The sequence below is a fragment of the Taudactylus pleione genome, unplaced genomic scaffold (assembly GCF_031769625.1).
Source record: "Taudactylus pleione unplaced genomic scaffold, aTauple2 ptg001421l, whole genome shotgun sequence".
Taxonomy (NCBI): domain Eukaryota; kingdom Metazoa; phylum Chordata; class Amphibia; order Anura; family Myobatrachidae; genus Taudactylus; species Taudactylus pleione.
This window is the reverse complement of record NW_028285820.1, coordinates 335,927-363,705: the sequence shown is the minus strand read 5'-3', so window position 1 is coordinate 363,705 and position 27,779 is coordinate 335,927. Positions and strand designations below refer to the sequence as shown.

Here is a 27,779-nt window from a genome sequence, read left to right as displayed (position 1 = left end):
TATATAGCCACGCCCCTCTCTCCTCCGTGGGGCTAAGGCTACTGTCTGCCCCGCCCCTCCTATCATAGTGCCCGCCCTCCTCTCGTTCCTCTCAGTTCGGTGATTGGCAGCAGCGAGTAGCCAATCAGGCGGCACAAAGTAGGAAGGACGTCCTGTAACCAGAAGACCCCCTGCACCTGCCGCTCACAGCTTCATCACTAGAGTAACAGCTGTATAGTCTAATGATGTCCTCATGTACGGTGACCGGCGGCCATATTCTTATAGTCTCCCAGTCACAGAGCAGAGGGGGCGGGGCCACAGGGGCTTTAGCTGCCATTTTGTCATAGACATTCCTGACAGCCGGAGCCAGGTAACGTGTCCTGTATATATTATATTATAATATAGGGGAGAGGGGACTGTACAGTGATATATGAGGGGGAATAACACAGCTCCCAGCACACACTGATATGTGGTATTATTATTATATAGGGGAGAGGTGACTGTACAGTGATATATGAGGGGGAATAACCCAGCTCCCAGCACACACTGATATGTGGTATTATTATTATATAGGGGAGAGGTGACTGTACAGTGATATATGAGGGGGAATAACACAGCTCCCAGCACACACTGATATGTGGTATTATTATTATATAGGGAGAGGGGACCGTACAGTGATATATGAGGGGGAATAACACAGCTCCCAGCACACACTGATATGTGGTATTATTATTATTATATAGGGGAGAGGGGACCGTACAGTGATATATGAGGGGGAATAACACAGCTCCCAGCACACACTGATATGTAGTATTATTATTATATAGGGGGAGGGGACCATACAGTGATATATGAGGGAATAACACAGCTCCCAGCACACACTGATATGTGGTATTATTATTATATAGGGAGAGGGGACCGTACAGTGATATATGAGGGGGAATAACACAGCTCCCAGCACACACTGATATGTGGTATTATTATTATATAGGGAGAGGGGACCGTACAGTGATATATGAGGGGGAATAACACAGCTCCCAGCACACACTGATATGTGGTATTATTATTATATAGGGAGAGGGGACCGTACAGTGATATATGAGGGGGAATAACACAGCTCCCAGCACACACTGATATGTGGTATTATTATTATATAGGGGAGAGGGGTCTGTACAGTGATATATGAGGGGGAATAACACAGCTCCCAGCACACACTATGTGGTATTATTATTATTATTATTATTATATAGGGGGGAGGGGACTGTACAGTGATATATGAGGGGGAATAACACAGCTCCCAGTACACACTGATATGTGGTATTATTATTATATAGGGGAGAGGGGACCGTACAGTGATATATGTGGGGGAATAACACAGCTCCCAGCACACACATATGTGGTATTATTATTATATAGGTGAGAGGGGACTGGACAGTGATATATGAGGGGGAATAACACAGCTCCCAGCACAGAACGAGGCTGAAGTTATCTTAATTTTCGGACAGCTTCTTATTCACTTTGTGCTCCAGCAATTTATTCAATACGTTTTATTAATAAAATTAGATCTAGTTAGATCACTATGTTAAATTTGTATTAACAAAAAATTGTGTCTCTTACACAAATTGAAATTGTAATTGTCCTGGTACAACAAGGACTTGGGCATAAATAGGTTGGTTAAGTGGACACAGGCACCAGATTTTGTCATTTTGAATAAGATGCTGTAGTTGTGCAAGTGTTAAATCGCCTTGGTCAACAAATCCAGCATTGAGTGACAGGAAGTGCTGTTTGTGGGTGGTGATGGCGTTAAAGGGGCGTGCATAAATAAGCCCCTATGACGACATACGCAGTTTGAGCCCTAGATGCACAGAGGAAGTTTAGTAATTTCTGAGTGAGGTATGGTCAACCACTATTGTGCATATGTGTTCGATGATTCTCGATGTTTTCGCTGTCTTACAAGGCATTGTGTATGTTGCGATCACATTCATTTGCATAATTTGGCAGCGTCCGGATGCGTGCTTTTGCAGACTTGCAATCTGTGCTGATTCTGGCCCATTATACAGTAACACCAGGGGATGTGTCTGGGTGATGACCGGAGAGGTGACTGCTGGGAATGGGACATTATACAGTAACACCGGGGGATGTGTCTGGGTGATGACCGGAGAGGTGACTGCTGGGAATGGGACATTATACAGTAACACCGGGGGATGTGTCTGGGTGATGACTGGAGAGGTGACTGCTGGGAATGGGACATTATACAGTAACACCGGGGGATGTGTCTGGGTGATGACCGGAGAGGTGACTGCTGGGTATGGGACATTATACAGTAACACCAGGGGATGTGTCTGGGTGATGACCGGGGATGCGACTGCTGGGAATGGGACAGTATACAGTAACACCAGGGGATGTGTCTGGGTGATGACCGGGGATGCGACTGCTGGGAATGGGACAGTATACAGTAACACCAGGGGATGTGTCTGGGTGATGACCGGGGATGCGACTGCTGGGAATGGGACAGTATACAGTAACACCAGGGGATGTGTCTGGGTGATGACTGGGGATGCGACTGCTGGGAATGGGACATTATACAGTAACACCAGGGGATGTGCTGGGAATGGGACATTATACAGTAACACCAGGTGATGTGTGTGGGTGATGACTGGAGAGGTGACTGCTGGGAATGAGACATTATACAGTAACACCAGGGGATGTGTCTGGGTGATGACTGGAGAGGTGACTGCTGGGAATGGGACATTATACAGTAACACCAGGGGATGTGTCTGGGTGATGACTGGGGAGGTGACTGCTGGGAATGGGACATTATACAGTAACACCAGGGGATGTGTCTGGGTGATGACTGGAGAGGTGACTGCTGGGAATGGGACATTATACAGTAACACCAGGGGATGTGTCTGGGTGATGACTGGAGAGGTGACTGCTGGGTATGGGACATTATACAGTAACACCAGGGGATGTGTCTGGGTGATGACTGGAGAGGTGACTGCTGAGAATGGGACATTATACAGTAACACCAGGGGATGTGTCTGGGTGATGACTGGAGAGGTGACTGCTGGGAATGAGACATTATACAGTAACACCAGGGGATGTGTCTGGGTGATGCCTGGAGAGGTGACTGCTGGGAATGGGACATTATACAGTAACACCAGGGGATGTGTCTGGGTGATGACTGGAGAGGTGACTGCTGGGTATGGGACATTATACAGTAACACCAGGGGATGTGTCTGGGTGATGACTTTAGAGGTGACTGCTGGGAATGGGACATTATACAGTAACACCAGGGGATGTGTCTGGGTGATGACTGGAGAGGTGACTGCTGGGAATGGGACATTATACAGTAACACCAGGGGATGTGTCTGGGTGATGACTGGAGAGCTGACTGCTGGGAATGGGACATTATACAGTAACACCAGGGGATGTGTCTGGGTGATGACTGGAGAGGTGACTGCTGGGAATGAGACATTATACAGTAACACCAAGGGATGTGTCTGGGTGATGACTGGAGAGGTGACTGCTGGGAATGAGACATTGGGCCTGATTCAGCAAGGAACATAAGTACTAATTCGCATGCACCCGGCCGATTGTTGTGTTATGCACATGCATATGCATCGCATTGCACGAGCTAGCCACTGCGACCAGGGAAGCGATCACAGTTTATACACAGACCCAGCATTGAGTGACAGGAAGTGCTGTTTGTGGGTGGTGATGCCATTACAGGGGCATGCATAAATAAGCCCCTATGACGACATACGCAGTTTGAGCACTAGATGCACAGAGGAAGTTTAGCAATTTGTGAGTGTGGTCTGGTCAACCACTATTGTGCGTATGTGTCCGATGGTTCTCGATGTTACCAATGTTTTCGCTGTCTTACAAGGCATTGTGGATGTAAGTAAAGGTAATGGGGCGGCATTATGTACCGCTGGGCGTCTGCATTTTGTGCTGCGGTGGCATTGCGATCACACATTCATTTGCATAATTTGTCAGCGGCCGGGTGCGTGCGTTTGCAGACTTGCAATCTGTGCTGAATCTGGCCCATTATACAGTAACACCAGGGGATGTGTCTGGTTGATGCAGTGATCGCAAATACACGCTATAGCGCATATTTTACCCGGTATTAAGGCCTCGGGACTCACTTTTAAAAAAGAGCCGGGTCCCTGGGGACGCGCTGTGCCGCTGCCAATCCCTGTCAGGCTGTCAGAGATTGGCCGCAGCACAGCATGTCTCCGGTGACGCGGCCCAGCTACCCTGCATGCATTGCTAAAAGCACCACTGTCAATCAAATAGTCACCGTTCGTGAGCCAATTGGAGCTCACGGACCGGCAGCCAATCAGCAGCAGATAATCCTTGGCTGAGAAGATGTACTTGGGCCTTATTGAGCACTTGATCAGATAGATTGCTTATTATTTCTTTTTGTTCATCTCTTCAGTGGTGGCACATCTTCCTTCCACTATGTATCTTCTCTCCAGTATCTTCCTTCTACTATGTATCTTCTCTCCAGTATCTTCCTTCCACTATGTATCTTCTCTCCAGTATCTTCCTTCCACTATGTATCTTCTCTCCAGTATCTTCCTTCCACTATGTATCTTCTCTCCAGTATCTTCCTTCCACTATGTATCTTCTCTCCAGTATCTTCCTTCCACTATGTATCTTCTCTCCAGTATCTTCCTTCCACTATGTATCTTCTCTCCAGTATCTTCCTTCCACTATGTATCTTATCTCCAGTATCTTCCTTCCACTATGTATCTTCTCTCCAGTATCTTCCTTCCACTATGTATCTTCTCTCCAGTATCTCCCTTCCACTATGTATCTTCTCTCCAGTATCTTCCTTCCACTATGTATCTACTCTCCAGTTTCTTCCTTCCACTATATATCTTCTATCCAGTTTCTTCCTTCCACTATATATCTTCTATCCAGTATCTTCCTTCCACTATATATCTTCTCTACAGTATCTTCTCTCCACTATGTATCTTCTATCCAATATCTTCCTTCAACTATGCATCTTCTCTCCAGTATCTTCCTTCCACTATGTATCTTCTCTCCAGTATCTTCTTCCACTATGTATCTTCTCTCCAGGATCTTCCTTCCACTATGTATCTTCTCTCCAGTATCTTCCTTCCACTATGTATCTTCTCTCCATTATCTTCCTTCCACTATATATCCTCTCTACAGTATCTTCTCTCCACTATGTATCTTCTATCCAATATCTTCCTTCAACTATGCATCTTCTTTCCAGGATCTTCCTTCCACTAGGTATCTTCTCTCCAGTATCTTCCTTCCACTATGTATCTTCTCTCCAGTATCTTCCTTCCACTATGTATCTTCTCTCCAGTATCTTCCTTCCACTATCTATCTACTCTCCAGTTTCTTCCTTCCACTATATATCTTCTATCCAGTTTCTTCCTTCCACTATATATCTTCTATCCAGTATCTTCCTTCCACTATATATCTTCTCTACAGTATCTTCTCTCCACTATGTATCTTCTATCCAATATCTTCCTTCAACTATGCATCTTCTCTCCAGTATCTTCCTTCCACTATGTATCTTCTCTCCAGTATCTTCTTCCACTATGTATCTTCTCTCCAGGATCTTCCTTCCACTATGTATCTTCTCTCCAGGATCTTCCTTCCACTATGTATCTTCTCTCCAGTATCTTCCTTCCACTATGTATCTTCTCTCCAGTATCTTCCTTCCACTATATATCTTCTCTACAGTATCTTCTCTCCACTATGTATCTTCTATCCAATATCTTCCTTCAACTATGCATCTTCTTTCCAGGATCTTCCTTCTACTATGTATCTTCTCTCCAGTATCTTCCACTATGTATCTTCTATCCAGTATCTTCCTTCCACTATGTATCTTCTCTCCAGTATCTTCCTTCCACTATGTATCTTCTCTCCAGTATCTTCTTCCACTATGTATCTTCTCTCCAGTATCTTTTTCCACTATGTATCTTCTCTCCAGTTTCTTCCTTTCACTAGGTATCTTCACTCCAGTATCTTCCTTCCACTAGGTAGCTTCACTCCAGTATCTTCCTTCCACTTTGTATTTTCTATCCAATATCTTCCTTCCTATTTCTTTCCTTCGTTCTCTTTCTTCCAGTACCTATTTTCTTATTTTCTCTCCAGTATCATTCCTCGTCTCTTGGTGTGTCATGGGAGCGCTGTGGGCGTGTCATGGGAGTGTTGTGGGCATGTGACTGAGGGGTTTGCATACATAGATGTTCAATCGCTCAAATTGGAGATGATAATCTGCCCCACCATAGGTCTGGTGCAACCGATGGCGGCGTCTAAAGACACCCCAGGCAGTATTACAGCGCCTATGGATGGTCATACTGAGTGTCTCAGTCCTGGCTCATTCGGACGCACAGATATACACCAGGGAAGGGCTTTGTAGCACCATTTGGATATAGTCACACATGGGCGAGTACCGATAGACCAGCTGTGGGCTCTTCTTCGCCCAACTCTGAATCGGCCTCATTGTCTCTGTAGTGAAAAAATCATTATTGTCTCTCTGAGATCTCCAATTTATTCTTTCCAGATTAGTTTTTTTCAGAGTGGTCCATGTCCTGTCTGTTTTCCTCACAGCTGCTCTGAGCCATCCAGGTCCTGTCTGTGTTCCTCACAGCTGCTCTGAGCAATCCAGGTCCTGTCTGTGTTCCTCACAGCTGTTCTGAGCAATCCAGGTCCTGTCTGTGTTCATCACAGCTGCTCTGAGCGATCCAGGTCCTGTCTGTGTTCCTCACAGCTGCTCTGAGCGATCCAGGTCCCGTCTGTGTTCCTCACAGCTTCTTTGAGCGATCCAGGTCCTGTCTGTGTTCCTCACAGCTTCTTTGAGCGATCCAGGTCCTGTCTGTGTTCCTCACAGCTGCTCTGAGCGATCCAGGTCCTGTCTGTGTTCCTCGCAGCTGCTCTGAGCGATCCAGGTCCTATCTGGGTTACTCAAAGCTGCTCTGAACGATCCAGGTCCTGTCTGTGTTCCTCACAGCTGCTATAAAAAGATTCCAGACTCCTGATTTTTTTATGTATTTTGCTTATGATAACACGTAATGTATTTGTGGCATATAAAAGTGCAATAAGTAGCATATAGCTGTAAAGCTCAGCTACCGGGAGTCTTTATAATGGAGTAGTGTGTCATATATATGTGCGAGTAATAATAACATATTGGTGATATCCCAGGAGAGAGTTATGGGGGAGTTCCGGAATCATTCCCAGAGCTTGTGACAAAACCTTAGCAATGCCCCATTCTGATTATATATGTATTTATGCATGGATGTTATTTCTATGTATGTATGCATGTATGTAATATGTATATCTCTAGGAAATAGAGTGAATAGTGTCATTTGTGTAATTTATATTTTATGTGATTATAGGGTCTGACATTGTCTGTTTCTAGGGTGACATTAAAACAGAATCCAAATTATCTGGAAAGCCCCCGTTTCTGTCCCATTGTTATGTAACTGGATACCTGTAATGACAGCTGTGGAGTCAGGAGCATAGTGACATATAAATTGTTGATGAAACAAAACCATAGTGCAGGCAATGCAGAGAAGCCAGGAGTGATACATGAACCGGACGGGAACTGGGGGTAACAGAAACCTGGAGGTCTGCAAAGCTGGATACAAACAAGACCCATATGCTGCAGAGTGGGTGAGTCAGAGTCACATACAGTAATAGGAGGGACAGCTTGCAGAGACCCAGCTGGCTTTAGCTGCACATAGTATAGGCTGGAGATATACAGAGTGGGTACAAACAAGAACCATATACTGCAGAGTGGATGAGTCAGAGTCACATGCAGTAATAGGAGGGACAGCTTGCAGAGGCCCAGCTGGCTTTAGCTGCACATATTATAGGCTGGGGATATACAAGCTATATACAAGGAAAGGCAAAAAGCTGCAGAGTAGATTAGACAGACTCACAGACATCAGTGGAGCTGCATTTTGCAGAAGTCCAGTAGACAGGAGATCAGGTTCAGGCCATGGAGTACAATCCATTTAAAACAGTCAATAACCAGCAGGGTGCATAGTGAGGGGCAGGAATAAATAGTATCTGAGACAGGTGCAGGTGGTTAAACAGGGGAGTAATATTCCTGCATGTGAGGAGACAATGTCAGAATACATCAGCAGCACTTCTGGTGGCACAGAGGTGCTGCAGGCCAGATTCAAAATAAAGGACAGTGAGGGTCATTCAGAGTCGGTCGCGAGCGCTAAGCGCTCGCAACCGACTCGATGTTGCCCCACTGGGCATGCGCACGATGAAGCCGGCTCCGTCGTGCGCATGCGCGAGACCCGGCTAGCGACGGGCGCGCCGTCGCTAAGGGTCTCGCACCAGATGGGGCGAGCAGTCGATGGTGATTGACAGCTCTCCCCATTTGGTGGGCGGGCAGGGGGCGTGCCTGCCCAAACGGAGGCGTGATGTCAGTGGGGAGCTTCCTGCTCGATCAGAGCAGGAAGCTCCCTGGGGCTTACGAGTGCCCAGACCCAACCTTAGGGTCTGGTCGTAAGTTGCGATGGTCTTGACCATCGCGACCATCACCCATGTCGGTCGCTAGAGCTGTGGGTGTTAACCCACAGCTTAGCGATCGACAAGGAGGTGGTCGTTCAGTATGCAAACGGCCGCCCTAATTCAGGGCGACCGCTTGCATCTAACGACCGCCTCTGAATGAGGTCCTGTGTCCTAACACCAATGTAGCTTATTTCCAGTGGTGCAAAGAGCATCTGATTTTGTGTCTGGGAGGAATAAGACCTCCGGCCAGGAGAGGAGCATTGATGCAGTACAGTGTTGTATAACGGCCTCTGAGAAGTCTTATGGGGCTGGGTCACAGGGACCTCTGACAGACACTGACCAGGGCTCTATGGCTGAGGGGATAGGGGAGACTTACTGGTCACTCAGTGTTACATATCTGACTGTGTTACATGTGTTCTCTGTGATGTGTATTATATTCTATTTATTCCTAGACAGTCCTGCTGTGAGGAACCAGAGTCTTTATTACACATCACACGTTCTGTATTCTCACTGATTCACTGAGGATGGAAAAGGACGAGAGTCACAGGACTGAGAGGATCTTACATCTGACCCTGGAGATCATCTACGTACTAACTGGGGAGGTGAGAGGATATAGTAATAATACAGGGACATGACTGGGGAGGTGAGGGGATCTGGGAGTTATACAGTGACATCACTTATATCTATAGTAATAATACAGGGACATGACTGGGGAGGCGAGGGGATCTGGGAGTGTCACAGTGACATCACTTTTATCTATAGTAATAATACAGGGACATGACTGGGGAGGTGAGGGGATCTGGGAGTGTCACTGTGACATCACTTATATCTATAGTAATAATACAGGGACATGACTGGGGAGGTGAGGGGATCTGGGAGTGTCACAGTGACATCACTTATATCTATAATAATACAGGGACATGACTCGGGAGGTGAGGACATCTGGTGGTGTCACAGTGACATCACTTACATCTATATTAATGATACAGGTATGTGATTTGGGAGGTGACGAGATCTGGGAGGGTCACTGTGACATCACTCTGACCTAGATCGCTCAGAGCAGCTGTTCTCAGTCCTTGGTATCAGTCCTGACTGTAGTTGGGAGTTATTACATTTCACATATTATGTTATTTTCTTTCTGTCATTGACACAAAGATGTAGCAGCAGGAGATATTATATACTGTACATTTTCCTGTATATACTAGATTGTTGCAAGACATGTATTTGTAAAATTGTCTTCTTGTATATTATGCAAAGTGATCACTTGAATAAACAGTCCCATTTAGGTTTAATTTACCTTCTCATTGATGTCCTCCTCCAATACACAGGATTACACAGTAGTGAAGAAGACATCCGGTGACGGTGAGACACTCAGCAGCCGTCCCTGTTTATCAGGAGGACTGAGCAGGACCCAGAGCTCCATCACGGTGCCATCACCTCACTCACTGATACATGAGAGACACAATGACCAGAAGATACTGGAACTCACCAACAAGCTGCTGACTGGAGAGATGACTGCTGGGAATGGGATAGTATACAGTAACACAGAGGAGAATCACAAGATCCCACAGGAGCATCAGGTGGGTGAAATGTAGGGTCTAAAGCTGTGTGTGTTATACACTGATATCCTACTGTTTAATGTCTATTAATGAAATCTAAAATTAAAAACTATTTCTGTTTAGTGTATAGCGCTGACTAATATTATGATAGAAGATACAGAGGGAGAATATGAGACATATGTAACTGATATGAAGGCAGAAGATATAGAGGGGGAAGAAGAGACGTATGTGACTGATATGAAGGCAGAAGATATAGAGGGGGAAGAAGAGACGTATGTGACTGATATGAAGGCAGAAGGTATAGAGGGAGAAGAGACGTATGTGACTGATATGAATGCAGAAGATATAGAGGGAGAAGAAGAGACGTATGTGACTGATATGAAGGCAGAAGATATAAAGGGAGAAGAAGAGACGTATGTGACTGATATGAAGGCAGAAGGTATAGAGGGAGAAGAGACGTATGTGACTGATATGAAGGCAGAAGATATAGAGGGAGAAGAAGAGACGTATGTGACTGATATGAAGGCAGAAGATATAGAGGGGGAAGAAGAGACGTATGTGACTGATAATAAGGTAGAAGATATAGAAGAAAAGACGTATGTGACTCTTAATAAGGCAGAAGATATAGAAGAAGAAGAAGACATGTACGTGACTGCTTTGAAAGCAGAAAATACAGATGGAGAAGAAGAGACGTATGGGACTGATAATAAAACAGAAGATATAGAAGAAGAAGAGACTTATGTGACTGATAATAAAGCAGTAGATACAGAGGGAGAAGAAGAGACGTATGTGAGGGGTGATCAGCAGTATAAGGAGGAGGAAATACTTACAGATATCAGCACAGGTGAGTTATATTCACTTACTACAGAAAAAGTTGCGTATTTTTCTTGTTCAGTCACTACAGCAATCTCTAATCCTACACCCTTCTCTGTCAGTACAAACTAATGAGGAAAATGTATCTGCTCAGTGGGGGAGTCAGGAGCCATCAGTCCCTATTACTCCTACTCTCCCCCTCACATCATGTCACTGTGTGTTACCAGCCCAGAGATCTGACCAGTCTCCTCCCCACACTCTCTGGTGTATCTCATACATCAGGAGCCATCAGCCCCTATTATACGTCTGCTCTCCCCCTTACATCATGTCACTGTGTGTTACCAGCCCAGAGATCTGACCAGTCTCCTCCCCACACTCTCTGGTGTATCTCATACATCAGGAGCCATCAGCCCCCATTATACTCCTGCTCTCCCCCTCACATCATGTGTGTGTGTGTTACCAGCCCAGATATCTGACCAGTCTCCTCCCCACACTCTCTGGTGTATCTCATACATCAGGAGCCATCAGCTCCTATTATACTCCTGCTCTCCCCCTCACATCATGTCACTGTGTATTACCAGCCCAGAGATCTGACCAGTCTCCTCCCCACACTCTCTGGTTTATCTCATAGATCAGGAGCCATCAGCCCCTATTATACTCCTGCTCTCCCCCTCACATCATGTCACTGTGTGTTACCAGCCCAGAGATCTGACCAGTCTCCTCCCCACACTCTCTGGTGTATCTCATACATCAGGAGCCATCAGCCCCTATTATACTCCTGCTCTCCTCCTCACATAATGTCACTGTGTATTACCAGCCCAGAGATCTGATCAGTCTCCTCCCCACACACTCTGGTGTATCTCATACATCAGGAGCCATCAGCCCCTATTATACTCCTGCTCTCCTCCTCACATCATGTCACTGTGTGTTACCAGCCCAGAGATCTGACCAGTCTCCTCCCCACACTCTCTGGTGTATCTCATACATCAGGATACATCAGCCATTATTATACTCCTGCTCTCCCCCTCACATCATGTGTGTGTGTATTTGAAACACAGGATTATAATGATCCACGTCATAGAGAAATTATAATACAGTCAATAAAACAGGTCCAAAAACATGGCAATCACCATTCACAAGATCTGATTGGAAACTTCAAATGATGCATCTGAATGCCTAGATCCTTGGTCACTGTTGGTAATAGCTGTTTGTGCTTTGTTATTTGTATTTTACAGGGTGTCCTAGTGAGAACGTGTGTGTGTAGTTTTGGGTGAAACTCCATATACAATACTGTGCAAAAGTTTTAGGCAGGTATGGAAAAAAAATGCAGCAAAGTAAGCATGCTTTTAGAAATAGAAATGTTATTAGTTTATTTTTATTAATTAATAAAGTGCAAAGTGAATGAACAGTAATCTAAATCAAATCAATATTTAGTGTGACCACCCTTTGCCTTCAAAACAGCATCAGTTCTTCTAGGTACACTTGCACAAGGTCAGAGATTTTGTATGATTATAGTCAGGTGTATGATTAACCAATAATACCAACAGGTGATAATGATCATCTCTGAGAAATACAGGCAGGTACTTATCCATCATGCAATACCATCAGGGAGGCGTCTGATTGGCTCCAAATATATTCTGCAGCAGGACAGCGGCCCCAAACATACAGCCATTGTCATTAAGAACTATCTTCAGCGTAAAGAAGAACAGGGAGTCCTGGAAGTGATGATATGGCCCCCACAGAGCCCTGATCTCACCATCATCGAGTCTGTCTGGGATTACATGAGGAGACAGAAGGATCTGAGCAAGCTACATCCACAGATCTGTGGTTTGGTCTCCAAGATGTTTGGAACAACCTCCCTGCCGAGTTCCTTCAAATACTGTGTGCAAGTGTACCTAGAAGAATTGATGCAGTTTGAAGGCAAAGGGTGGTCACACCAAATATTGATTAGATTTAGATTCTGTTCATTCACTTTGCATTTTGTTAATTGATAAAAATAAACTAATACTTATATTTGTGAAATCATTCTTACTTTGCAGCATTTTTTCCACACCTGCCTAAAACTAGCATAGTGCTGTATATTCATCATATATCCTCTGAACTCATATAACCTCTGCAACCGCTCACACAGCCCCACCTTGTTCTGGCCTTTGCTAGGCTACCAGGACGCTGCATGATATCATCATGTCAGCCGCACTGCCTTCTGGTCCCGGCTGTTGTCTGGCTGTTTTCCCTTACAGTGGATTTACGCAGATTAGAGGGCTTGTCCCAGCGGGCATGCTGATTGGGTGTCTGTTTATGTAAGAGGCAGTGAGGACATAACCTCTCTGTTATAGCATCCTGTCCTTGGTGCTGACCTGCTCCCTGATACCTCCTGTCTGTTACTGGAATCCTGACTCCCCTTGCACCTGTTCCTGCCTTTGTGTGCCTCCTGCTTGTTCCTAAACATCCGGACCTTCCTGCACCCTGTCCCTGCTTCCTGTCCTGATTTCCTGATCTTCAAGCTCAGTACCGGTTTCATTCTTCTCCTGATTGCTGACCCTGATCTCAGCTATTGCCTCCTGGTTCTCAGCACCAGTCATCTGGCTCCGGTTTCATTGCACCCTGTTTCCCACTCCAGCTTACTCTCTGCTGCCACCTGGTTTCCATCATAAGCTCCTACTATCTTGAGTATAAGACCTGGAGACATCCAAGTATCTGTGAGAATATAAATATCTATGGGAAAGGCAGTTGCTATAGGTGACGACCTCTTTAGCCAGACTCTAGTTTATGTGGATCCCTGGGTGTGCCCTAACAAAAGGGACTTTCATTAGTACAAGATATTATATGTAATAAGTTATTAGTGCATTTATTTACAGAGGATGTAAAACCTTTACCTACAATAACACAATATAATGCAACATGTAAATATCAACATAATATCAATAAAATATGTCTCACTTTAACAGTCACTTAAATATATTTCTTCTTCAGGGTCCATAGGGGGTCCACAGGGTTAACCTTGGGGTGTAAGTTGGGAACCAAATCCGGGCACCACGCAGTTAAACCTTTCAGCTCCCAGGATGCTCTGGGTCTACTCTCCCTATAACCCCGCCCCCAAGGCAGAGGCACCTCAATTTTAGTTGGTGCCCTGCCGGAGTCGGGTCACCCTTAGCAGCTCCTAAGCTTATTTTATTTAAAAGAGTTTTAATTTATTTTATTTATTTTTCACTACTCTTCAGAGCGGTGGCATCTTGGACGTCCAATGGATAGTCTGATGCTGCCGCTCTGAAGAGTAGTGAAAAATAAATAAAATAAATTAAAACTCTTTTAAATAAAATAAGCCAGTACAGATCTGGGGATTGTGGCGGGACCCCAGAGTCTGTACTAGCCGGGCTCTGGGGACTCCCACGACTGCTGCCGGAGCAGCGGGGATCAGGTAAGACGCTGCCTCCGGTCTCTGAGGACCGACTGGAGGCGATAGCGGCAGCGGGCTCCCCCTCTGCAGAGGCATCCCCCGTGTGACCGCTAGACCACCAGGGAGTTATGCCGGCAGCGGGAAACGGTGTCCCAGGGGTTAATTGCTAGCCAGGGGAGGCAGTCTTCCCTGTCTAGCGGCTCCTCCCCTCAGCTCAGGGCGCCTTTCCATCGTAAGGTCTGGCGTCCCTGAGCTGCATTCCTCCGCGGGCCGCGCTTCCTCTGAGGTCTCCAGGTGGGCATTTTCTCTGTGGTGCAGCAGCAGAACTCCTAGGATAACAGTGAGCCCAGTCCCCCTGCGTACCTGGCCGTTTGGGTGCGTGTACACAGCGCTATAGCATTCCTAGACACTGAATCTGGGCAGTTGAATGTAGCGACATTTGTAGTATATTATATGTAATGTTTATGTATATATCAGTGTTCGCAAAATATGCGCTATAGCGCGTTTTTATGCGCTACAGGCAGAAAGGGACTCAGATTTAAAAAAGGAGCGGGTCCCGTCCGACGCGTTGTCCGTGTCACTTACATATACCCTACCAAACTTAGTGCTGGGCTGCCTTTGCTGCTCTTGCTACATGTGGTTGGCAGCCAACAGCATGGTCTTGGTCACCTCTGATTGGCTGAAACTCCCGTCCTGGCTTGTGATTGGCAGGGAGCTGCTGCCAGCCTGACGCGCCGCCTCTATAGTGTCCATGGAGCCTGCTGCCGCTGCCAGCTGTGAGTTAGTGACCTCTCCGGCAGTCAGCTCGGGATCAGGAGGGAGGTTGCTGGCGGGGTCTGGCCGAGCAGTGTTCAGGTCCCCCTCTCTCAGGAGGCCCCCCGACCAGCGACAGTGCCAGCCAGTCTGTGTGGGATCCGCGACGCTGCTTCATTGTCACTGGTATCTCTCCCGGCCGGCTCAATAAAGTTGTTGTTTTTTTGGCCGCAGTGCGAGTGACGTCACGACGTCCGCGCACTGCTTGGGAGAAGATCAGCAAGTGAGGAGCCTGTCGCCGCTGTCTGCAGGAGTAAGCAGAAGATGCAGCCCAGGTGAGTGTGGGGTTATGGAGAAATACGGGGAGGTTGTGGCTGCTCCTGCAGAGAGATGGGGGTGTGGGGGAGGTGCCCGGCATGCTGCTGGGAACATTTATTTGGGAAACTCTGACTTCTGCTGCAAAGACTCAGGTGGGCCAAGGCTTCTACAGGGACAAGGGGGTGCTATGGATTTTGCAGAGACAGGTGTGGGGGGGGGGGTTCAGCTGCTGGTTAGACACGTGGAGAGGGTGTCTGAGACATAGGTTGATCTGTGGCTATGGAGAGACGGGGATAGGGATCTGTGGCTATGGAGAGAAGGGGGATAGGGATCTGTGGCTATGGAGAGACGGGGATAGGGATCTGAGGCTGCTGGAGAGATGGGGAACTGAGGCTGCTGGAGAGACATAGTAGGATGAGACAGCTGAAAAAACAGGAGGGAAGAGGCTGTGGCACAATAATCTTCATTAAGACACCAATTTAAAAAAACAAAAAACATACAACCTGTGTTATATGATGATGACGACATTGGTAATATTCCTACTTAAACAGGCATCTTCTGGCCCATGCGATTGTCTACATAAATAGTGCATACCATCTGAAGCCATCATCTGACCAGGAAGGATCCATTTCTTTAGAGACCCCATTGCAGAGGTAGGAAAAGACTCAAGCCAACCAGCTTGTACCAAGTGGGGAGGGATGAGATGGGGACAAGAAAAATTAGTGTGATGTGCCCCAAAGTTTCTGTTGTCGGCCCTCGCTCCAACCCAGCTCTGCTGCTGCTGTCCAGGAACGATTCTTTTCTCCACCCTACAGAGCCAGCAGCAGCATGCCCAACTGTTACTGCTCTGCTGCTGGGGACAGAGGCTGGAGATGAGCAGCATTAGCGCTGCCCAAGAGAAGGCTCCGGAGTCTGCCCCCCCCTGCAGGAGTTCAGGTAGGACCTCATGGAGGTGTGGGAGGAGGCGGAACACACACAACTGGCACAGCCAGGGGGAAATCGCTCACAAGAGAGAGAGGCCCCCGTCTTAAGTGCCCCATGCCCTCCGAAGGCTTTATCTGGTCTTGGCCAGCTTTCATTGTGTTATATAGTGTGGCATCCCAACTTTCTCTCTACCGCCACATGGGCTATCCCCACAACCCTGCGTGCCACACAGCACAGGGCATCCCCACATCCCTGTGTGCCAGGCTATGTACTAAGGGGAACTCACAGGGACAGTGGTTGCGGTAACCGCTGTCCCTGCGAGTTATACACCTGACAAATTTTAGAAGTCTTTCACAGAAGTGAAAGACTTCCCCGGGAAAAGCTGACACTGCGCATGGACACAGTGTCAGCTACCAGAGCCGACCGGGGGCTGCGGGGGAGAGAGATTGAAAGATCTCTCTCCTGCATCTGGAGCCCTCATAGGCTTACAGTAGTTTACACCATGTGGAGATAGTGTAAACTACCGGGACTAAACTCCAAAAAGTTTTGCTTTTTGGAGTTTAGTACATAGAGGTCAGATCGTAGTCCTCATTGATAATAATGATGAAGTGCTAATTAGCACTTGCTGGAGATTTCTGTGAAAAACAGCTGTATACATGGAATCATTATGGTTCAAATCCTGACTGCAGCATCTTGACACAGGAGGAAATCCCGATCGTCAGAAGGTAAGTATTAAATAACCTATTCTACCCCCTAGCCCTAACCCTCCCTTAGGGATGACTAACCCTAACCTCCCCCCCAAGTGCTTAACCCTAATCCCCCCGCTAAGTGCCTAAACCTAACCCCCCCTTCCCCGCTGCCTAAACCTATGTCCCCCTCGGGGGTGCCTAACGCTAACCCTCCCTCGCCCTAGCCTAAACCTAAACTCCTGGGGGAGTGCCTAACCCTAAGTCCCCCCCCCGGGAGCCCTTAACCTAACCCTAAAACCCCACCAACGTCCCTTCGATCGGGATGCTGGGCGTCAGGCTCCCGGCGTAGGTCTAATGTCAGGCGTCGGGATAGCGACGCCTGTCATTTGACACTTGCCGGGACATGTCAGTCGGGAAGCCGGCTGTCGGTATAAGGTCCGCCGGCTTCCCGACTGCATACTGTATACATTAACCCCATATAGTCTGTGCTCATTTCATAAGTTTTATTGATTTGGGTGCTGTCATGGCCATGGGGGCTGGGGGGAGATGCCAATGATGACACTAATGGGATGGGGAAGATTAAGGGGTGTTTGGTGACTGACTTTCCATAGTGTACAGTATGTGTAGGGCATTTGGGGTTGTCTCATGGCATATGGGGAGCTCAAAACCATAATTTGTGATGGGACCCGGAAACTGTGGAGTAGGATCCAAATTTTTTAAAGTGAGGGGTCCTTGGGACCCACATTTTTTTTTGCTTAACCCGATCACTGTATATTTCTGCATTGTATGTGACTTATGCTAGCGCTGACTGTCTGTGCCTTATTCTCTCCACTGTCAGTATATATCTATCCCTTTTCTTTACAATCTGCCCTAATACAGGTGTACCTAGGGTGGTTCTGAGACCTCACATATATATACTTGTCAATATTTGTGAGGTTTGTCACATACTGTTGTGTGCTGCACATTGCCATATGTTAGATGGAACTGTGTGTTGCATACGGTGATAATGGGTCCCTGCAGCTAATCCTAGCGCCAGTCAGGACCAGTATAGCGCTGCTTGATATTTCCACAATGATGATTGTTTGACCAGAAAATGGAGCACGATATACTGCACCCATTTTTTGCTATCCTGCAAGTCATGTGCTGCAGCTGTGAGTACGGAGGATTTGAATCAGAAAGGGTTATATATTAGGTGCCATCAGGTGCCGGGCCCCTTAAAGGACCCCCTTAGGCAGGTTCTTCCTCAAGACCCTGGCCTCCATTGCAGATTGCCTGGCAGCCCCCATAGTTGTAACCCACTTGGGGTTAACTTAACATGCTACCCTTCCCTCTCAGGGTATCTAGCAGTTCTTGCACTTTACCTCTGTGACACAGACTCGCTTCATACCAGGGTTTTTCACAGTACATGCAATTCCCTCAGGTTCCACAACAGTCTGTCATTTCCCTGGCAGGGATTACCAAAACAGCCACCCTGGGTGGATGTTGTTTCTACGAAACACAAAATGGCGTAATAAACGCCCAGAGGTTACTTCCCAGTGTACACTGCTGGACTCCTATCCCTCTCACACGAGGGGGAGCCTAAATCCAGTATTAATATCCCTGCTTTGGTGCTGGTGGTCAAGTCCATTCTAGTTATAGAGTATGTCAATCCTGCACCTAAATCAAATCACCCTCAGTTTAAGCATTAAGTGTCTTCGGCTGTGATCCCCTTCTCTGACCAGCGGGTGGATCACATGGCGGTAGGCTGGCTATCGCCAGATAAGAGGTATCAGAAAGCGTTTGGCCTCATGTTTCCCATTCCCTGAGGGTCATTACAAATAATAGGAATCACCTCCTGGGGTGTATTTTCATGTTACTCGTCTGATTAAGAGCGCTACTACGCCTCCCTTCCCTGCCCGGACGGATTCTATGGATCTGTAGGTAGTAACTTTACCTGAAATCAATATACTCGCTTTCAGGGGCTGTTGCCCGTCCAACCATGGCTATCGCATGGGTGGCTAATGCTATTGAGTGCTGGGCTGATGCATTTGTAGAGCTTTTTCCCTCAAAAACTTCTGGGGATCAGATGTCTTTTGTTGCTCACATAAAAAATGCAGTTTCATATGTTGGAGTAACAACATTGGATGCCAGTGTCCTAACCTTCAGGGTTTTGGCTGCGACTATCTGCTGCCATACCCTATGGCTGCACTCATGGAAGGCAGAGGTGGACTCCAAGATAGGCCTTAAAAATGGATACTCTATATTGAGGAGATTTTGTTTGGTCCTGACCTTGACCAGATTGTAGCAACATTGGCAGTATCACTAACGGCAAATTTCCGCTTTCAACAACTCCCACTACAAGGCCTCGGACTAAATCTGTTAAGTCTTTTTGTCCTCAGGGACAACCTAAAGGCCAGTCTTTTCCTAGGCTGTCGGCCTCCACGAGGGCAGCCATACCCGGTACCGAGCAGACCTGGACATCCAGACGCCCTGCTTCTATACCTAAGGATAAACCTTCAGCCTGACAGGACAGGTTTTCATCTGGGGGATCCCAGAATGAGATACCGACTTTTTCAGTACGCCCAATGCTGGTGTCAAGTCACCACGGATGCTTGGGTAAGAGTTGAAGACTCTCACGGGTACGCCCTCTCATTGCTCAGGCGGCCTCCCCACATGTTTTGCTACACAGGCCCTTCTTCAGACCCGAACAAGGCCTTACAAATCCAGAAATCTATACAGTCCTTGCGGTAAGCAGGGATAATTATGCCAGCCCCACTATCTCAGCGAGGGACTGGTTATTCTATTTTCTTTCTGGTGCAGAGGCCGAATGGTCCTCATTGGTCTATCCTCTATCTCAAATCCCTAAGCCAATGCCTAAAGGTGCCTAGGTTCAGGAGGGAACCCCTACAATCCATCATCCGAGCTATGGAACCTGGGGACTTTTATGGTATCGCTGGATATTCAGGACGCGTACCTACAGGTACCTATAGAGCCCTCTCATCAGTGTTGGATAAGGTTTGCTGTGCCACAGCAACACTTCCAATTTTCAGGCTCTGCCCTTTGGACTGTCCACAGCCCCACAGGGATTTACCAGATTTATGGCTTTTATGACAGCCACCTGTTCACTGTATCCGACTACTCCAGTATCTGGATGGCCTGCTCTTAGCAGGATCACCAAGGTACTTTAAAGCCATTTCCAGTTAACCATTGCTTTCCTTCACAAGCACAAATGGTAATTCAACTGGTAAAAAGTCCTCCCTGAATCCCTCCCAGGGTATGATTCATCTGGGAGCCCTGCTGGATTCTCAGAATTGGAGAATCCTTCTGACGTCAGACAAGATCTCCACTCTTCAACTACGAGTGCGCGGAGGTCTCCACAGCCAAGTGTCATTATACTCTGTAATGCGGGTTCTGGAATCCAGGGTATCTACCTTCCGAATGGTGGAATATGCTCAGTTTCAGTCCAGGCCTTTGCAAAACTGATCCTCTCCAGATGGAACAGGTTTCTCCATCGGATCACTGTTCAGACGATGATGCTCTCTCCGGAGGTGTGTCTGTCTCTATCTGGGTGGCTATAGCCATCTCATCTAGGGTAATCCTTACAACAGATGCCAGTCTCTGGGGCACAGTGACTGGTGCACATTCCTTTTGGGACTGTTGGATGTCTGTCGATTCTGCCCAGCCAATCAACTTATTGGAACTTCAAGCTGTCTTGGGCCCTTGCTCTGGCCTAACACACACTTCACGGTAAACCTGTAAAGGTTCAGTCCGACAATGTCACAACAGTGGCTTACATCTAGGAGACACTCGTAGTTGGGCAGCAATGACAGGAATGTCATACATTCTGACATAGACCAAGGGTCTCCTCCCAGCCATCTCTGCAGTGTTCATTCCGGGAGTTCTCCATTGGGAAGGGGACTTCCTCAGCCATCACAACATGCATCCCGGGGAATGGTCTCTTCTCCAAGAGAGGTTTCAACTACTAGTGAGCAGAGGGGGCCTTCCAGAGGTGGTCCTCATGGCCTCCTGACTCTATCACACACTGCCGGTGTTAGGGTCCAGAACTAGAGGTACTGAAGCAACCTTTGGTGACGCGTTGTCAGTGAAGTGGACCTTCCAATTTGTGTTCTTGTTTCCTTCGGTCTCCCTTCCTCGAGTACTTTGGAGGTTCAATCGAGACAGAGATACTGTCCTGCTGGTGGCTCCAGATTGACCCAGACATCTCTGGTACTTTTCGGAGTCTCTCCATCGACACTGTTCCTGCTGCCTCAATATCCGGAACTGTTGTCTCAGGGTCCTTGCCTTTCCCTGGACCTGGATCGTTTGTATTTGACTGCATCCCTACTGTGGTCCTAAGTATTCTTTTGGCTCTGTCATCGGGATGTTTAGAGCATCTAGGCCAGCTTTTGCTGGGATCTACCACAGAATATGGCATACATAATTCTTATGGTATTGTACCTGTAGCTACGATCCTTAGGTGTTTAGGATTTCCAGAAGTTCTGGCATTCCTTCCAGCTGGCTTGGGTCAAGCCCTCCACCTGGCCTCCCTGAAAGTGCGGGTCTCTGCATTTTCAGTATGGTTCGGTTGTGGAATAGCCCAACTCTCGGGTATCCAGATCCTCCTTCACGGTGTTTTCTGGATTCTACCTCCCTTTATCCCCCCTAGGGGCTCCTGGAGATTTGCCGTTGGTTCTTCATGCCCTCCTGGGACCTCCATTTGAACCACTAGTTTTGATAGCCCTTACGTGGTTTATGGCTTAGACTCTTTCTTATGGCGTTTGCATCTGCCAGGAGAGTGTCGGAATTGGGAGCATTCTCATGTGGCTCCCTCTTCTGGATATTTCACCAAGACAGGGTTATGAGTCGCACTTGTCCTGTGTTTTTTCCTAAAGTGGTTTTTAAGTTCCATATTATTCAGGAACTTACTGTACCGACATTTCAGTCTCCAGTCCTATCAGCTGGGCTGGCCTCATTGACTGTGGTCCGGCCTCTCAGGATCTACGTGGTCCATTCAAGTTCCTTCAGGAAATCAGACTCCTTATTTGTCGTCTATGGATTTCACAGGAAAGGATGGCCGGCCAATAAACAAGCATTGGCTAGATGGCTTCGTATGGCTATCTCAGGGGCCTACACATAGGAAGGCCTTTCTGTTTCTGTTGATGCTTATTCTACTCGGGCTGTGGGCCCCTCGTGGGTGGCTCGCTGTGACGCCTCGGCTGTTCTGCCTTGCAAGGTGGCCACTTGGTCTTCTGTCCAAACCTTTCTAAGGTTCTATGCATTGGATTCCTTTGCCTCTCAGGATGCTTCCTTTGGGCGATGGATTCTCCAGGAGCATCCCCACCCTTATAAGGACTGCTTTGGGACATCCCCAAGGTCAACCCTATGGACCCTGAAGAAGAAAATGAGATATGGTAAGAACTTACCCTTGTTATCTCTCTTTCTTCGAAGTCCATAGGTTCCACAGGGCACCCACCCTGACGTACCTGGCTTCATATGAGCTGTGTTACTGGTCACTGGTTTCCCATCTCCTTCTCTGAGTATGGTTCTTCAGTGTTCCAGACTTCTCTTTCTTTCCTCCTCTGGCCTTTGGCTACTTGCAAACTGAGGTGCCTCTGGCTTGGGGGCGGGGTTATAGGGAGAGTGGATCCAGTGCATCCTGGGAGCTGAAAGCTTTAACTGCGTGGTGGCCGGATTTGGTTCCCAACCTATACCCCAAGGTCGACCCTGTGGACCCTATGGATTTTGAAGAAAGAGAGATAACAAGGGTAAGCTCTTACCATATCTCTCATTTTCTGTGACACTAATAAAACCAGAGCCCGGCTCTACAATCCTGTGAGTCTCATGCAGACCCAGAAAGAAAACTAATTCTGCTAGAAATGTGCAGAGAACATGCAGAGCCTTAATGTGACTATTACACAGGCGTGGTGATGTGACTATTACACAGGCGTGGTGATGTGACTGTTACACAGGCGTGGTAACGTATTACACAGGCGTGATGATGTGACTATTACACAGGCATGGTGACGTGACTATTACACAGGCGTGGTAACATATTACATAGGCGTGGTAATGTGACGATTACACAGCTGTGGTGATGTGACTATTACACAAGCGTGGTAATGTGACGGTTACACAGGTGTGGTAACGTATTACACAGGCGTGATGATGTGACTATTACACAGGCGTGATGATGTGACTATTACACAGGCATGGTGACGTGACTATTACACAGGCGTGGTAACGTATTACATAGGCGTGGTGATGTGACGATTACACAGGCGTGGTGATGTGACGATTACACAGGCGTGGTGATGTGTCGATTACACAGGCGTGGTGATGTGTCGATTACACAGGCGTGGTGATGTGACTATTACACAGGCGTGGTGATGTGACTATTACACAGGCGTGGTGATGTGACGATTACACAGGCGTGGTGAGGTGACTATTACTATTACACAAGCGTGGTCATGGGACTATTGCACAGGCGTGGTCATGGGACTATTGCACAGGCGTGATCATGGGACTATTGCACAGGCGTGGTCATGGGACTATTGCACAGGCGTGGTCATGGGACTATTGCACAGGCGTGATCATGGGACTATTGCACAAGCGTGGTCATGGGACTATTGCACAGGCGTGGTCATGGGACTATTGCACAGGCGTGATCATGGGACTATTGCACAGGCGTGGTCATGGGACTATAGCACAGGCGTGGTCATGGGACTATTGCACAGGCGTGGTAATGGGACATGGTAATGGGACTATTACACAGGCGTGGTCATGGGACTATTGCACAGGCGTGGTCATGGGACTATTGCACAGGCGTGATCATGGGACTAATGAACAGGCGTGGTCATGGGACTATTGCACAGGCGTGGTCATGGGACTATTGCACAGGCGTGATCATGGGACTATTGCACAGGCGTGGTCATGGGACTATTGCACAGGCGTGGTCATGGGACTATTGCACAGGCGTGGTCATGGGACTATTGCACAGGCGTGGTCATGGGACTATTGCACAGGCGTGGTCATGGGACTATTGCACAGGCGTGGTCATGGGACATGGTAATGGGACTATTACACAGGCGTGGTCATGGGACTATTGCACAGGCGTGGTCATGGGACTATTGCACAGGCGTGGTCATGGGACTATTGCACAGGCGTGATCATGGGACTATTGAACAGGCGTGGTCATGGGACTATTGCACAGGCGTGATCATGGGACTATTGAACAGGCGTGGTCATGGGACTATTGAACAGGCGTGGTCATGGGACTATTGCACAGGCGTGGTCATGGGACTATTGCACAGGCGTGGTCATGGGACTATTGCACAGGCGTGGTCATGGGACTATTGCACAGGCGTGGTCATGGGACATGGTAATAGGACTATTGCACTGGCGTGGTAATGGGACTATTACACAGGCGTGGTAATGGGACTATTGCACAGGCGTGGTAATGGGACTATTGCACTGGCGTGGTAATGGGACTATTACACAGGCGTGGTAAGCATTTGCAGTTACAGCTTTTCTTTCATTATAGCTCTTGGATATTTCGCACCTCTTCTGCCGTCCTGGAGGCAGCAGTATTTTATTTCACCTTTATATTATGCAAACAATTGTTTTATTATTTTAAACCATATTTCAGCTTAATCATATTCACATCCTCCTTTCACATTGCAAATTAAGCTCTTGCACAGGCACTTCAGCTATTAAAAATAAATATGTACCAAACAAACACATGTAGAGAGAGAGAGCACAGATTGAGAAATGTTAGTTACAAATTGTACCTTTTTAAACGTCTTAAATTCATCACTTAGAGGGTTTTTTTATATTAACCTTATTTTGTTAAAACATTAATATTACTGTACATTTATTATATTCCCAACAGGTGGAAGTAACAGATGGAATATATCGCAGGACCATCTAATTATATCTCCAGATTCTAAAATAAAAGATGACATCAGACGGGATTCTCCAGTTCTCCACAGTATAGATATGTCATCTCATTCTTCTCATGTGTCATGTTCTCCTGATAACTCAGATATCGGTATATCTATTACAACTCTCAGAGTAGATAATATTTTTCCCAATAATATAAATGCCACGTGTTCTACAAAGAAAACAAAGCGTATTACCCATCAACCTGCTAATATATATGTGAAGCCATTTTCATGTCCTGAGTGTGGGAAAGGTTTTCCATATAAATCAGTTCTTTATTCACATCAGAGAAGTCACACAGGTGAGAGGCCATTTCCATGCTCTGAGTGTGGGAAATGTTTTAGACATAAATCACATCTTGTTCAACATCAGAGAAGTCACACAGGTGAGAGGCCATTTCCATGCTCTGAGTGTGGGAAATGTTTTAGACATAAATCACATCTTGTTATACATGAGAGAAGTCACACAGGTGAGAAACCATTTCCATGCTCTGAGTGTGGAAAATGTTTTACACTGAAATCAGCCCTTGTTAGACATCTGAGAAGTCATACAGGTGAAAAACCGTTTCCATGCTCAGAGTGTGGGAAATGTTTTACACACAAATCAGATCTTGTTAGACATCAGAGAAGTCACACAGGTGAGAAGCCATTTCCATGCTCTGAGTGTGGGAAATGTTTTACCTATAAATTCAATCTTGTTACACATCAGAGAAGTCACACAGGTGAGAAACCATTTTAATGCAGTAAATGTGAGAAATATTTTACACTGAAACCAGATCTAGTTAAACATCATAGAACTCACACAGGTGAGAAACCATTTCCATGTTCTGTGTGTGGGAAATGTTTTAGACAGAAATCACATCTTGTTATACATGAGAAGTCACACAGGTGAGAGGCCACATGCTCTGATTGAGAGAAATTACATTAAAGTCAGATCTTGCGGATTATTATTCACACACATTTAAATGGGAAAGTCTGAGAGTGAAAATATTTTATCTAAAGAGCAAATCTCATGCCTAATTTGCTGAGATGGGCTCTTCAATCTCTCACAAGATAATATACACTCATTGTCACTATGCAGCGTGTATGGTCACTTTTGGAATTGTATCACCCAAAATAGCATAAGAGTGCACGAGAACATGGACCATGCTCCAGGGACTTGGGGTAAATTCATAGTGACTTGTAATGTGACATTGGGTCTAAATACCTGACAAACACGTTCCTGCTATAAGCCTCTTCCCCCACCTGCAATAACCTGTGATATACAAGGATGCCAGGTGCCCAGAGAAACATGATGTCATAAATGATCACTGTGATGTCATAGGTTTGTTTTCCAGAAATAAAGAGACCAACACAAATTGTTCTTCGGTTAGTGGCGCCATCACCAGGACACCACAAATGTGAGGGATAAGGACTGTCCTATATGTGGGTGTTCCTGGCGCTCTGGGTGGAGTCTGATTATATTTGTGTCTATAATAGGACCGCGCTCCCTCTCCTGAGCACAGAGGATGATGCTATATGTACTGGTAGACTAATAAATGTGGTTTAACATCTTGTAGTGTTATTGTTCTACCTTTTATATCACTTTATATTTTATGTTTGTTACATTAATGGGCTATAATCACTCGGGGCTAGATTTGTGATATAGTCTTGTTATAAAACTGTCCCTAGTGTCTATGGCAGCGCTAGTAAGGGGATGTGTGTGACATCACTGGCGGGGGTGTGATGTAATAACAGGCATGGCTGGTGCCAAGAGGAAACAATGGAGATCAGACATCAGCACCACTGACCTGCAATAATACTATATAAAATCTGCACTGCTATATCCATATAATATAGTGCAAATACCATGAAAAAAATTAATACAATTTATTAAAATAATCATAGGTTAAAGGACATTAAATGCATGGGTCCCAGCATCAAAAATATAAAATAGCATAAACAATACACAAATGTAGACAATAATTATGCAATAATTGTCACAAAAAGAACCCTTGTTAAAATCCACTCAATATGGTGAGGTATTAACGTGTAGATGTTCTTTATGTCCAAAAAGGCATCACCAGAGTTCCCAACAGTGGAAACTAATGTACAGTCAATTGAAGATGTTGATACATGTGACAAAGAGACACTTCTCTGTTAAATATTATCTTCACTGAATAGTAACAAAGTTCTAACATGTATTCCAATGTGTGTATGTGGAGATACAGAGGTAATGGATGTGTATTCCAGGTAGCTTACCCCAATAATTAGATGTGGTGATCACCCAATTCTCCATCTCCTAGTTGTTTTAAGGACTGGTGCTGTCTCTGGGATCCAAGTATAATGTGAGCGTCTCTGTCTACTCACTTGGATGAGACTGCCATCTCTACCCTATGAGAGCAGGTGACTGCCGAGTAATCACGTGGTCCACTGTCACGGCTGCCGACACTTGAGACTCCTGGAAGGAGTCGGGCCTACTGGGCACTATAAACTAAGGTGGTTTTAGGAATGACCTTTTCATAAAATCTCAGTAGCACGGAATAAAAGTAAATAGAATTTTTTCACAGGCAAAAATATATAGCAATGTTTCACATAAAGTCCCAACAACACAGGGGTTCAAATATGCAGTAATTAATATAGGAGCAAACCTGTATATGTAAATAAAGTCTTTGATGCACAAGAACTAATGTGGTAGGGAAACCCCGAGTCCAATATGAGGCTAAGACCTCAGGATGGCATAGAGGACCTTAACTAGGGTTGAGCCGTGTAGCGTGATAAAAATCCAGAGCAGGGTTGAGCCCTGCAGTGTAGTGAAGATCTGGAACAGGGTTGAGCCCTGCAATGTAGTGAAAGTCGGAGCAGGGTTGAGCCCTGTGATGTAGTGAAGATCTGGGACAGGGTTGAGCCCTGCAATGTAGTGAAGGTCGGAGCA

The 27,779-nt window shown here is 46.5% G+C and overlaps 1 protein-coding gene and 1 pseudogene across 1 annotated transcript in view; one reads left to right on the top strand and one right to left on the bottom strand.

Moving 5' to 3' along the window:
- Positions 1-27,779, bottom strand: part of LOC148442669 (uncharacterized) — an 89,832-nt gene that overhangs the window by 13,354 nt on the left and 48,699 nt on the right. The window lies entirely within an intron of this gene.
- On the top strand, positions 259-26,419 carry LOC148442670 (uncharacterized; annotated as a pseudogene).